The sequence below is a fragment of the Callorhinus ursinus genome, unplaced genomic scaffold (genome assembly GCF_003265705.2).
Source record: "Callorhinus ursinus isolate GAN/ISIS: 27379988/994484 unplaced genomic scaffold, GSC_fseal_2.0 scaffold95, whole genome shotgun sequence".
Lineage (NCBI taxonomy): Eukaryota > Metazoa > Chordata > Mammalia > Carnivora > Otariidae > Callorhinus > Callorhinus ursinus.
The window spans coordinates 1,870,273-1,882,746 of record NW_027397157.1 but is presented as its reverse complement, the minus strand read 5'-3'; positions in this window follow the sequence as shown (position 1 = coordinate 1,882,746).

Here is a 12,474-nt window from a genome sequence, read left to right as displayed (position 1 = left end):
TGGGATCATGACCTGAGCCGAAGGCAGATGCTTAACGACTGAGCCACCCAGGCGCCCCTTAAACCAGGGATTTGCTTTGCTTTGTTTTAGTAAAAGCTTTTAATCTTCAAAAAAAAAAAAATCCCAAGTAATTCTGTGAATTGCAAAAAAAATAAAAAAGGCTAATGAGTAAGTCAGCAAAATAGTGATCACTAATTTAATGGAGAACAAAAGTAACAACTATCCCTTTACTTTATGTAGCATATCTGTATCATCCTTCTATTCTGCTCTTTGGACCAATTGTGTGAACAGGCAAAGGTACCTCCATTTTACAGATTAGAATATTAATGAGTTTAGTGACTTGCCAAAGGACAGTTATTGACTGAAATGAGACTCTAGTCCTAGCCTTTGGTCTCTAAGCCTAGTGCTTGATTAGAATGATTGTAGCCCTGCTCCTCTAAACTGTTTCTGGTAGGGAGCCACAACAGCATACTGTGGTTGGGAACAGGGCAGTGGGAGTGGTTTGCCTAGGTGCCTGCGGGGTATATTGTAGAGAGTTCAAAAAAAAAAAAAAACAATAATAAAACTAATTCCAAGTCAGTCTGCTCTTTATTATCATGGTGACTTTGAAACTCTAAACAATATCAGTAATAAAATAATTCTCCCTTCTGGAGTAAACCATTTCCACCGCTCCCTCCCGGGAGGCAAAGTTCCTCAGGCTGTCCATCCAGTGCCAGAGGTGCTGCTTAAAGCAGAAGAAAAGACAGGAAGTTGGTCAGCAGGCTGTAGACTGGAATAGCCCCTTACCAGGGCACTGAATCAATTAGCAAGTGCCTATTGAACACTGTTTCCTTGCTCAGCACTGGGTTAAGAGCTTGGAGGAAAGAGTAGTCAGGTATGAGCTTTGCTTCATGGAGCTCAGTTACCGTCAAGAGCTAAGACTTAATGTTGAGGCTATTAAAGCTTACACTTGACACAGCAAATAATTAAGAGTATGATAGGGCAGACTATACATTCTTCAAGAACTTATTTATTCATTCACAAGTGGGATCTAGGTTTGGGTTCAGATTCTTTCTCCATCATTCACTAGTTTTGTGATTTGGGGCAAGTGCTTTAGTCTCTCTGTGTCGCATTTTCCTCACCTGTAAAAATTGAGGGTGATAAACTGGTTGTTATAATAGTATCAGTAGGATTCCTTTGAGGATTAAATGACATAGGAAGTACTTGATAGATTTTTAGCTATTATTCATTCACCAAACATTTGATGAGAATCTGTTATTTGCCATGTACTGTGCTAGCTGGAGCTATGGCCAGACCTCAAGGAGCTTCTGTGACTCGTTCTGTGTCATCTATAGTTGCAAGGCAGTATAGTGTAATGGCTTAGAGCACAGGCTCTGACATCCTATCTACCTAGGCTCAAATCCAATCTCTTTCATGTTCTGCCTGTGTGTTCTTAGGCAAGTTACCTAATCTTTGTGTGCTTCATTTCCTTCATCTGTAAAATAGGGATCACATTAGTGCATGTCTCATTTGGATTATTGTGAAGATTGAATGAATTAGAATATGCCAAATACTTACCATTGTGTCTGGAACATAGTTAGCTCTTAAGTTTTAGCAGTTACCATTATTACAGTTTGTTCTCTTACCAGCAGTAATGGAAATAACATTAATTTGGAGATTGATAAAAGTTTACTAAATCAGTTACAGAAATGGTTGAAACAAGAAATGATGTTTACCTTTTGACTGTACTCTGCTTATAGTAAAACCTTGATTATCCAGTATGATGTATTATGCTGAGCTTAATTTTCTTGGTAATTAACCAAGGATTGACTAGGATACCCTATTGATTTCAACCTTTGTGGTTGGAAATCTTTCTTAAATGTCAGTAGCCACTTTCTCACTTTAGTAAATAGAGTCTAGCGATTATCTCCAAGTTTGTGATAGAGGCAAAGGGTCTAATGCCGAGATGATGGGCTGGATGTTAGGTAGTCTAACTGTGACTGCAGTAAGCATGGTAGCTCTCGGATACCATTAGAATCATTGGGAGTTCTAGTTTATGCTTTGCCAAGGAGTGTTTTTTATGGTTTTAGTAACTTACAATGTAGGGAAAAGTTAATGGCTTCATAATTTTTCATGTCCCTAAAGTAGGAATTCAGTTGAAGGTTGCTATGACTGTTTCTAAAAGCAAGGCTATATGTCACTTTATCCATCTACCCTTATGGGTTGGGTGGGGCATAAAATGACTTTTTGGCAAAGACTGAGAGTCTTTTTGGGCAGCAGCAAAGAGAACATTCTGTAAGGGCAAAAGTTATTCACAAAGGGTTCAGGGTCCTTTTGCTCCCTACATCTCTCTGGCTAGCCTTACCAGCCTACCACAATGTCTGAAAGTGCCACCATTAGTCAATTCTGCCCAGTAGAAATTTCTGCAATAATGGAAATGTTCTATATCTGCGCCACCCAATATAGTAGCCGCTAACCACATGGGGCTATTGAGCACTTGAAAATTAAATTTTAATTTAACTTAATTTAAAATAGCCACTCAGTGGCTACCATATCAGATAGCATAGCTATAGATGCTTTAAGTAAAATGCCTAACTAATCACCTTTTTCCCTAAAGACATTGAAGGTCTCCTTTTAAAAAATTTATTTGAGTATTAGTTGACACACAATGTTACATTAGTTTCAGGTGTACAACATAGTGATTCAAAAGCTCTGTATGTTATGCTATGCTCACCACAAGTGTAGCTACTGTCTGTTACCATACAGCCCTATTATAGTATCATTGACTATATTCCTTTTGCTGTGCCTTTTTTCCTATGACTTATTCATTCCATAACTGGAAGCCTGTATCTCCAACTCCCCTTCACCCATTTTGCCCATTTCCCCATCCCCTATCTTTTGGCAACCATCAGTTCTCTGTATTTATAGGTCTGATTCTGCTTTTTGTTTGTTTAGTTATTCATATGGTATTTATCTTTCTCTGTCTGACTTATTTCACTTAGCATAATACCCTCTAAGTTCATCCATGTTATCATGCATGGCAAGATCTCATCCTTTTTAATGGTTGTGTGATATTCCATTTTGTATATATGCCACATCTTCTTTATTCATCTATCAGTGGACACTTGGGTTACTTCCATATCTTGGCTATTGTAAATAATGCTGCAATAAACATAAGGGTGCATATATCTTTTCAAATTAGTGTTTTCATTTTTTGGGATAAATAGTAGTGGGGTTGTTGGATCATATGGTATTTATATTTTTAATTTTCTGAGGAACATCCATACTGTTTTCCACAGTGGCTACACCAATTTGCATTTCCACCAACAGTGCACAAGGTTCCTTTTTCTCCACATCCTCATCAATGCTTGTTATTTCTTGTCTTTTTTATTTTAACCATTCTGACAGGTGTAAGATGATATCTCATTGTGGTTTTGATTTACATTTCCCTGATGATTAGTGATGTTGAGTGTCTTTGCATATGTCTGTTGGCCATCTCTATGTCTTCTTTGGAAAAATGTCTATTGAGGTCCTCTGCTCATTTTTAAATTGGATTGTTTGTTTTTTGGTGTTGAGTTGTGTAAGTTCTTTATATATTTTAGATATTAATCCCTTATTGGATATGTCATTTGCACATACATTTTCCCATTTGGTAGATTGCATTTTTGTTTTGTTGATGGTTTCCTTCACTGTGCAAAAGCTTTTTATTTTGATGTAGTCCTAATAGTTTATTTTCGCTTTTGTTTCCCTTGTCTTAGGAGACGTATCCAGGAAAAAATGTTACTACAGCTGATGTCAAAGAAATTACTGCCTGTGTTCTTGAAGGTTCCTGTTAAATTCCAGATATGATACTTGAGAGAAGAATATTAACTTATTATCCTATGTTCATAACTGCTTGTTGCATACTTTGGCTTGTTTGTTCTTATTGCCTAAGAGGGCCCAATATGAGATGGATGCAGATTGTTTGAAAGTGAGGGTGATGAGTGTTTTAAGAGAGAAGAAATCTGGGCTGGGAGAACTTACAAAAAATAGGTAAGAAGGCACTACTGAAGGGGCAAGTAGGGAGCCTCACATTAGGTGCTAAGAGATAACAAGAGCAGAAACAAATTTGTCCTAATTTATCATATTGATTAGGGCTGGTGCAGAATTAAGGAGGCAGAGTTCAAGAGGAGATGGTGGGCTTGGGAAGTGAGCTTGGAGTCATTACTACCTAATTAATGAAGACACTCTCTTTCTTCACCCTGGCCTGTGTACATGGGGCTTGTCTGGGAATGGCTAGACCTGCAGTAGAAATGCCAGGACTGTATCCCAGAAGGCCAAATTTGGTGAGTCATAGTCCAGGGGGCAGAAAACAAGAGGGCAAGCCACAGCTGTGTAAAAGCTTCAACCCTGAGAGACTTTCACCAACCTGCCAATGGAGGTAAAATCCAACATCTTCTCTTCAGTGGATGATGTTCTTAATACTTAGATAAAATGCCAGTCAGCAACCTATTGCTTCTCTCTGGGATCCTTGAGGCTTCTGCCAGCCAGGCTGCTCACAGATAAGTCAGACTTTTCAACACAAACAGGTGAATGATTTTCTTATTATTTGGAAGTGTGGTGCATTGGACATACAGTAGCTACTCAGGGTGAAACAATGATCATTTGAAATATACTTGAACCTGAATAAGCTTTTAAAGACAGTATTAGCAATGCCTAGTCATCTGGATGAGGTCTTGTTTTACTGGAGAACATTAGTTTTTGGTGGTTTAAATTTTTTCTGATCCAGTTTTAGTGTTTGGCATTAAAGAAGTTTTATGCTCCACGATTTACCTTGGAAAAGATCAACAAACCCATGGTGAAAGTTCATAGTGTTGAGTACTAATCACATTTCCCAAGGTGAGTGAGCACCAGCAGGTGGTTGAGATCAGCAGGTATCTGGAGTTAGTAAATTGCAGTATCCTCTTTGTGAGAAACAAGTATTGAATGAAGGACAGGGAAGTGTTCATACTGTGTGTGAAGGAGAGAGTGCCAGGGGTTAGGGCACTCATGAGGGTGCTCAGGGCTCTCTGATGCTCTCCTATTAGGGCTTAAAGTAGATCTGCTTAGTGACAGTCACAGAATAAAGGTGCTGGGAGAAAAGCTTACATAGGAAACTAGCTGTGGATGTGGAGGGCTTTATTGAGCCCCAGATTGGAACATATGGACAGACATATATCTGACATAAGATAGAATATTTGAAATTAGGCTATTCTGGAAATTCTCAGCATTATGGTTGATTCCACTAGGGATTACTCTTTCCTGCCAAAAAGAAAATTAGAGAGTCACTGGCTATGTTTTGTTGTGGAGGGTAAAGGATGGGGCTACTATCTCTCTGCCTCTTCCATGTTATTTATTAAAATGAGGCACCATCAGCATGCAGTCTTGCTTCTAATAGTTGCAAGGCATTAGGCAAAGTTACCAATGGAGGCATCTGGCCTGTAGCCTGTACACCTCTGTTCCCTCATATGTCTACTCCTGGTTTTCTTTCCACGCCACCGGAAGCCTCATGCACATGCACATAGACATGCCAGTCTGTATGTTCAAACTCCATGCAGCACTCCCCAATCCCAAACAGCTGACTCTGGACCACCTAACAAACTAGGGGTATGTACAGCTATGCTGCTGTTTGCTCCTGGGAGGATAGACCTGGGGAAGAGCCCTGCACAAGCCCCTGGGCCTTCATGCTGTTTGGACAGAGAATTTTGGGGTCTCTTTACCTGGATTTTGGCCTAGACACTCTGAGTCTGGACTCAAAGTGGGCATGTTCCCTTGGCCCACTCACTTTGTAGGGAGAGGTGCAGCCACAGTAGAGCTAAAGGAGGGTCCTCTAAAGTGCAGACCTTAAGGCATGGCCTCTTGCCTGGGACTGAAGGCAATATTGTTAACTTGATGCTAGTATACACAATGAAAAAATGTGGACAGACCAATGGGTTACTACTCTTTTTGGTCAGAGACTCCATCAGTGATGGAGTGTTGTGAGTATTGTGAAAATAACTTCAATGAGCTGAAAATGAATGGACACGAAGTACCAGCTGAGGTAGTGAGCACCTACTCCTGCTGCTGAGTGTGCCGCCATTTCTGTGCAACTGAGTACTGTGGGAGTTGTCAGGACAAGACTCTAGAGCTGATGGCTGCCCACTCAGACAGTTAGCAGGGAGTAGGCCGTTTAAATGCAGTGAGTCAGGGATAGTCCTCGACAGCCTTAGGTTTCAGGGACTGATGCCTAAGAAAGTACTGCAATCACAGCATAAAAGCTGAGCCCCACTGTGAGACTTGCTTTATATAGTTCACTTAGGCATTATTCCTAGGCATTACCAATGGAAGGGAATATCCCAGGGGTTGATATTTTGCCTTTGTCTTTAAGAGGTGGTGGGAGTGTAAGAGTTGTATCTGTGTACAGCCTGGGGTCTCTTTCTGGCTGTCCTGCTCATTGGTGAACTGTAGAGCTCAGAAACACTTCTGGTCAGGTGATGGCCAGGGCTTCTGTACCCCATCCATTCCTGTGGCCTCCTTCCCCCAAGGAAGCCAGATAGCTCACCTGACTGAGGTGTGCTCCTAAGAAGGACCTGTGGGCCTTTCATTGGATTATATCCATAATAAGAAGTGGCTACCTTTGAGTGGTTTCTTTTAAGTTTTTATTTTAGTTCCAGTTAGTTAACATACAGTGTTAAATTAGTTTTAGGTATACAATGTAGTGATTCAACACTTCCATACAACATCCAGTGCTCATCGCAAATCCACTCCTTAATCCCCATCACCTATTTACCCATCCACCCACCCACTTTCCCTCTGGTAACCATCAGTTTGTTCTCTAGAGTTAAGAGTCTGTTTCTTATTTTGTTTCTCTTTCTTTCTCTTTTTTTCTTTTTCCCTTTGCTCATGTTTTTACTTTATTTAATTCCACATATGAGAAAAATCATATGGTATTTGTCTTTCTCTGACCAACTTACTTAACATTATACTCTCTAGCTCCATCCATGTCATTGCAAATGACAAGATGTCATTCTTTTTTATGGCCAAATAATATTCCAGTGTATGTGTGTGTGTATCTAGTACCACATCTTTATTCATCAACTGATGCACACTTGGGCTCCTTCCATCTCTTGGCTATTGTAAATAATGCTGCCATAAACATCAGGGTGCGTGTATCCCTTTGAAGTAGTGTTTTTGTATTCTTTGGGTAAATACCCAGTAGTGTGATTGCTGGATGGAAGGGAAGTTCTATTTTTAACTTTTTAAGGAATGTCCATACTGTTTTCCACAGTGGATGCACCAGTTTGCATTCCCATTCACAGTACAAGAGGGTTCCTTTTTCTCCACATCCTTGCCAACACTTGTTGTTTCTTGTGTTGTTGATTTTAGCCATCCTGAAAGGTGTGAGGTGATATCTCACTGCAGTTTTGATTTGCATTCCCCTGGTGATGAACGATGTTGAGCATCTTTTTATGTGTCTGTTGGCCATCTGGATGTATTCTTTGGAGAAATATCTGTTCATGTTTTCTGTCCATTTTTAATTGGATTATTTGGCTTTTTGGGTGTTGAGTTGTATAAGTTCTTTATATATTTTGGATAATAACCCTTTATTGGATATGTCATTTGCAAATATCTTCTCTGATTTGGTAGATTTTCTTTTAGTTTTGTTGATAGTTTCCTTTGTTGTATAGAACTTTTTATTTTGATATAGTCCCAATAGTTCACTTTTGCTTTTGTTTCTCTTGTCTCAGAAGACATATCTGGAAGAAGGTTGCTATCGCCAATGTCAGAGACTTTACTGCCTCTTCTCTCTTCTAGGTGTTTTATGGTTTCAGGTCTCACATTTAGGTCTTTAATTGATTTTGAGGTTATTTTCGTGTATGGTGTGAGACAGTGGTTGAGTTTTATTCTTCTGCATGTTGCTGTGCAGTTCTCCCAAAACCATTTGTTGAAGAGACTGTCTTTTTCCCATTGCATATTCTTGCCTTGTTTGTTGAAGATTAGTTAAACATATAGTTGTGGGCCCATTTGTGGGTTTTCTATTCTGTTCCGTTGATCTATGTGTCTGTTTTTGTGCCAGTACCATACTGTTTTGATTGCTACAGCTTTGTAATATAACTTGAAGTCTGGAATTGTGATGCCTCCAGCTTTGCTTTTCTTTTTCAAGATTGCTTTGGCTATTCAGGGTCTTTTGTGTTTCCATACAAATTTTAGGATTGCATATTCTAGTTCTGTGAAAAATGATGTTTGTATTTTGATAGGGATTGCATTAAATGTGTAGATTGCTTTGGGTAGTATAGACATTTTAATAATACTTGTTCTTCTAAACCATGAGCATGGAATGTGTTTCCATTTCTTTGTGTCATCAATTTCTTTCATCAATGTTTTATAGTTTTCAGAGTACAAGTCTTTCACCTCTTTAGTTAGGTATATTACTAGGTATCTTACTATTTTGGGTGCAATTGTAAATGGAATTGTTTTCTTAATATCTCTTTCTGCTGCTTCATCATTGTGTATAGAAATGCAACAGATTTATGCATACCGATTTTGTATCCTGTGACTTTACTGAATTCATTTATCAGTTCTAGCAGTTCTTTGATGGAGTCTTTGGGGTTTTCTATGTGTAGAATTATGCCATCTGCAAATAGTGAAAATTTTACTTCTTCCTCACTGATCTGAATACCTTTTATTTATTTTTGTTATATGACTGTTGTGGCTAGGACTTCCAGTACTATGTGGAATAAAAGTGGTGAGAGTGGACATCCTTGTCTTGTTCCTGACCTTGGGGGGAAAGCTCTCAGTTTTTCCCCATTAACGGTGATGTCAGCTGTGTGTTTTTCATATATGGCCTTTATTATGTTGAGGCATGTACCCTCTAAACCTACTTGTTAAGGGTTTTTATCATGAATGGATGTTGTACTTTGTCAAAGTCTCTTTCTATGTCTATTGAAAGGATCATATGATTCTTCTCTTTTCTCTTAGTGATGTGATGTATCACATTGATTGATTTGTGAGTATTAAACCACCCTTGCAACCCAGGAATAAATCCCATTTGATTGTGGTGAATAATTACTTTAATGTATTGTTGGATTCTGTTTGCTAGTGTTTTGTTTAGAATTTTTGCATCTATGTTCATCAGGGATATTGACCTCTAGTTCTCTTTTTTAGTGGCGTCTTTATCTGGTTTTGGTATCAGGGTAATGCTGGCCTCATAGAATGAATTTGGAAGGTTTCCTTCCTTTTCTATTTCTTGGAATCATTTGAAAAGAATAGGTTCTAACTCTTTTTAAATGTTTGGTAAAGGGGCATCAGGGTGGCTTGGTCGGTTAAGCCTCCAACTCTTGATTTCAGCTCAGGTCATGATTTCAGAGTGTGAGTTTGAGCCCTGCATCAGGCTCCATGCTCAGTGGGGGAGTCTGCTCCAGATTATCTCTCTCACTCTGTTTCTGCTCCTCACCCCCACTCTTGCTCTCTATCTTTCTCTCTCAAACAGATAAATAAATCTTTAAAAAATATGTTTGGTAGAATTCACCTGGGAAGCCATCTGGTCCTGGACTTTTGTATGTTGGGAGTTTTTTGATTACTGATCCAATTTCTTTGCTGGTTATTGGACTGTTCAAGTTTTCTATTTCTACCTGTTTCAGTTTTGGTAGTTTATATGTTTCTAGGAATTTATTCATTTCTCTAGTTGTCCAATTTGTTGGCATGTAGTTTTTCATAATATTCTTTTATAATTGTATGTATTTCTGTGGTGTTGGTTGTTATTTCTCCTCTCTCATTTGTGATTTTATTTATTTGGGTCATTTTTCTTTCCTGATAAGTCTGGCTAGAGGTTTAATCAATTTGTTGATTTTTTTCAAAGAACCAGCTCCTGGTTTCATTGATCTGTTCTATTGTTTTCTTAGTTTCTATATTGTTTATTTCTGCTCTGATGTTTATTAGGACCTTCCTTCTGCTGATTATAGGTTTGTTGTTCTTTTTCTAGCTCCTATACATGTAAGATTGGATTGTTTATTTGAGATATTTCTTGCTTTTTGATATAGGCCTGTATTGCTATAAACTTCCCTCTTAGAACTGCTTTTGTTGCATCCCAGAGGTTTTGGACCATTGTGTTTTCATTTGTTTCAATATATTTTTTTCTTTAAAATATTTTATGACTTATAAAACATAACAAGATTGGAAAAAAACATTTGTTTCCATTTTTTTAATTTCTTCTTTTATTTTCTGGTTGACTGATTCATTGTTTAGTAGCATGTTACTTAACCTCCATATATTTGTGGTCTTTCCAGATTTTGTCTTATGGTTGATTTCTAGTTTTATAACGTTGTAGTTAGAAGAGATGCATGGTATGACTTTGATCTTCTTGAATTTGTTGAGTCTTGTTTTGTGGGCTAATATATGATCCATTCTGGAGAATGTTCCATTTGTACTTGAAAAGAACGTGTATTTTGCTGTTTTAGGATGGAATGTTCTGAATATATCTGTTAAATCCATCTGTTCTAGTGTGTCCTTCAAAGCCATTGTTCCCTTGTTGATTTTCTGCTTAAATGATCTGTCCATTGATGTAAGTGGGATGTTTAAGTCTTCTACTATTATTGTATTATTATCAGTTTCTTTATGTTTGTTCTTCACTGTTTTATGTATTTGGGTGCTCCTGTTTTGGGTACTTATGTATTTAGAATTGTTATGCCTTGGGACGCCTGGGTGGCTCATCTAAGTGTCTGCCTTTGGCTCAGGTCATGATCCCAGGGTCCTGGTATCGAGTCCCTCATTAGGCTCCTTGCTCAGCTTGGAGCCTGCTTCTCCCTCTGCCTGCCATTCCCCTTGCTTGTGCTCTTTCTCTCTCTGACAAATAAACAAAATATTAAAATTTTTATGCCTTCTTGTTGGATTGTCCCCTTTATTTTGATATAGTGCTCTAATTCATCTTTTGTTACAGTCTTTCTTTTAAAGCCTAGTTTGTCTGATAGAAGTATTGCTCCTCCACCTTTCTTTTGACAAGCATTTGCATAATAAATGTTTTTCCATCCCCTCACTTTCCATCTGCAGGTATTTTTAGGTCTGAAATGAGCCTCTTGTAGGCAGCATATAGATGGGTCTTGCTTTTTTATCTATTCTGTCACCCTATGTCTTTTATTGGAACATGTAGTCCATTTAAAGTAATTATTGATAGATATGTATTTATTGTCATTTTATTATTTGTTTTGTGATTGTTTCTGGAGATTTTCTCTGATCCTTTCTTGTCTTTCTTTCTCCCATATTTTGCTGATTTTCTTTAGTAATATATTTGGATTTCTTTCTCTTTCTCTTTCTTTCATTCCATATTTTATTAGTGGTTTTTGATTTGTGGTTATCATTAAGTTTGTATATAACCTCTTTTGCATATACCAGTCCACATTAAAGTGATGGTCGTTTAAGTTTGAACCCACTCTACTTCTCTCCTCCCCCCATTTTAGGTGTATATATATATATATATATATAGTGTTTGATATATAAATAGTGTTATATTTTATGTTTTTATTTTGGAAGTTTCTTGACTGATTTTTTACAGAAATTTTTATTTCTCTGCTTCTGTGTTTCCTACTTTTATACTGTCACTTTTGGTCTCTCTTTTCCACCATTGAGTTGTTTTTATATTCCAGATTGTGCTAAGTGATTAACATGCGACTTATCATTGAATTCTCACAGGAGCACTGTAAGAGGTTTTTTTTTTTTTTTAATTTGAGTATACTTGGCACACAATGTTATGTTAGTTTCAGGTATACAACATAATGATTCAACGGCTCTCTATTTTATGTTATGATAAGCTTACCACATATGTAGCTACTGTCACTATACAATGCTACTACAGTATCATTGACTAATATTCCCTATGCTGTGCTTTTTATTTTCTTGACTTATTCATTCCATAACTGGAAGCCTATATCTCCTACTCTCCTTCACTCATTTTACCCATCCCCCCTCTCCCTCCTCTCTGGCAACCATCAGTTTGTTTTCTGTATTTGTTGGTCTGCTCTGCTTTTTCTTTGTTTATTTATTGTTTTGTTTTTTAGATTCCACATAAAAGTGAAATCGTATGGTATTTGTCTTTGTCCGAGTTAGCAGAATACCCTCTAGGTCCAACTATGCTGTCACAAATGGTAAGATCTCATCCTTTTTATGGCTGAGTAATATTCCATTGTATGTGTCTGTCTATCTTTTTATCTATCTATGCTGGCACTGTAAGAGTTTTGTTGTTATCATCCCCATTTCACCAATGATCAAATTAAGGTAGAGAGAGGTTAAGTAACTTGCTCAAACTAACACAGCTTTAAGTGGCATAGCCATTATACAAACTCAGGTCTGCTTGATTCCAAAGCCCATGTCTCGTAATCCCAACCTCTTGCCTGCTCTCTCCTCCATCTGGGCCTGGTGTCTCTGCAAATAATTAATGATGAACTCTTCTCTACTTTTTATTTAGGGCCAGTCCATCCATATACATTTGGTGAATTCTTACTGTAT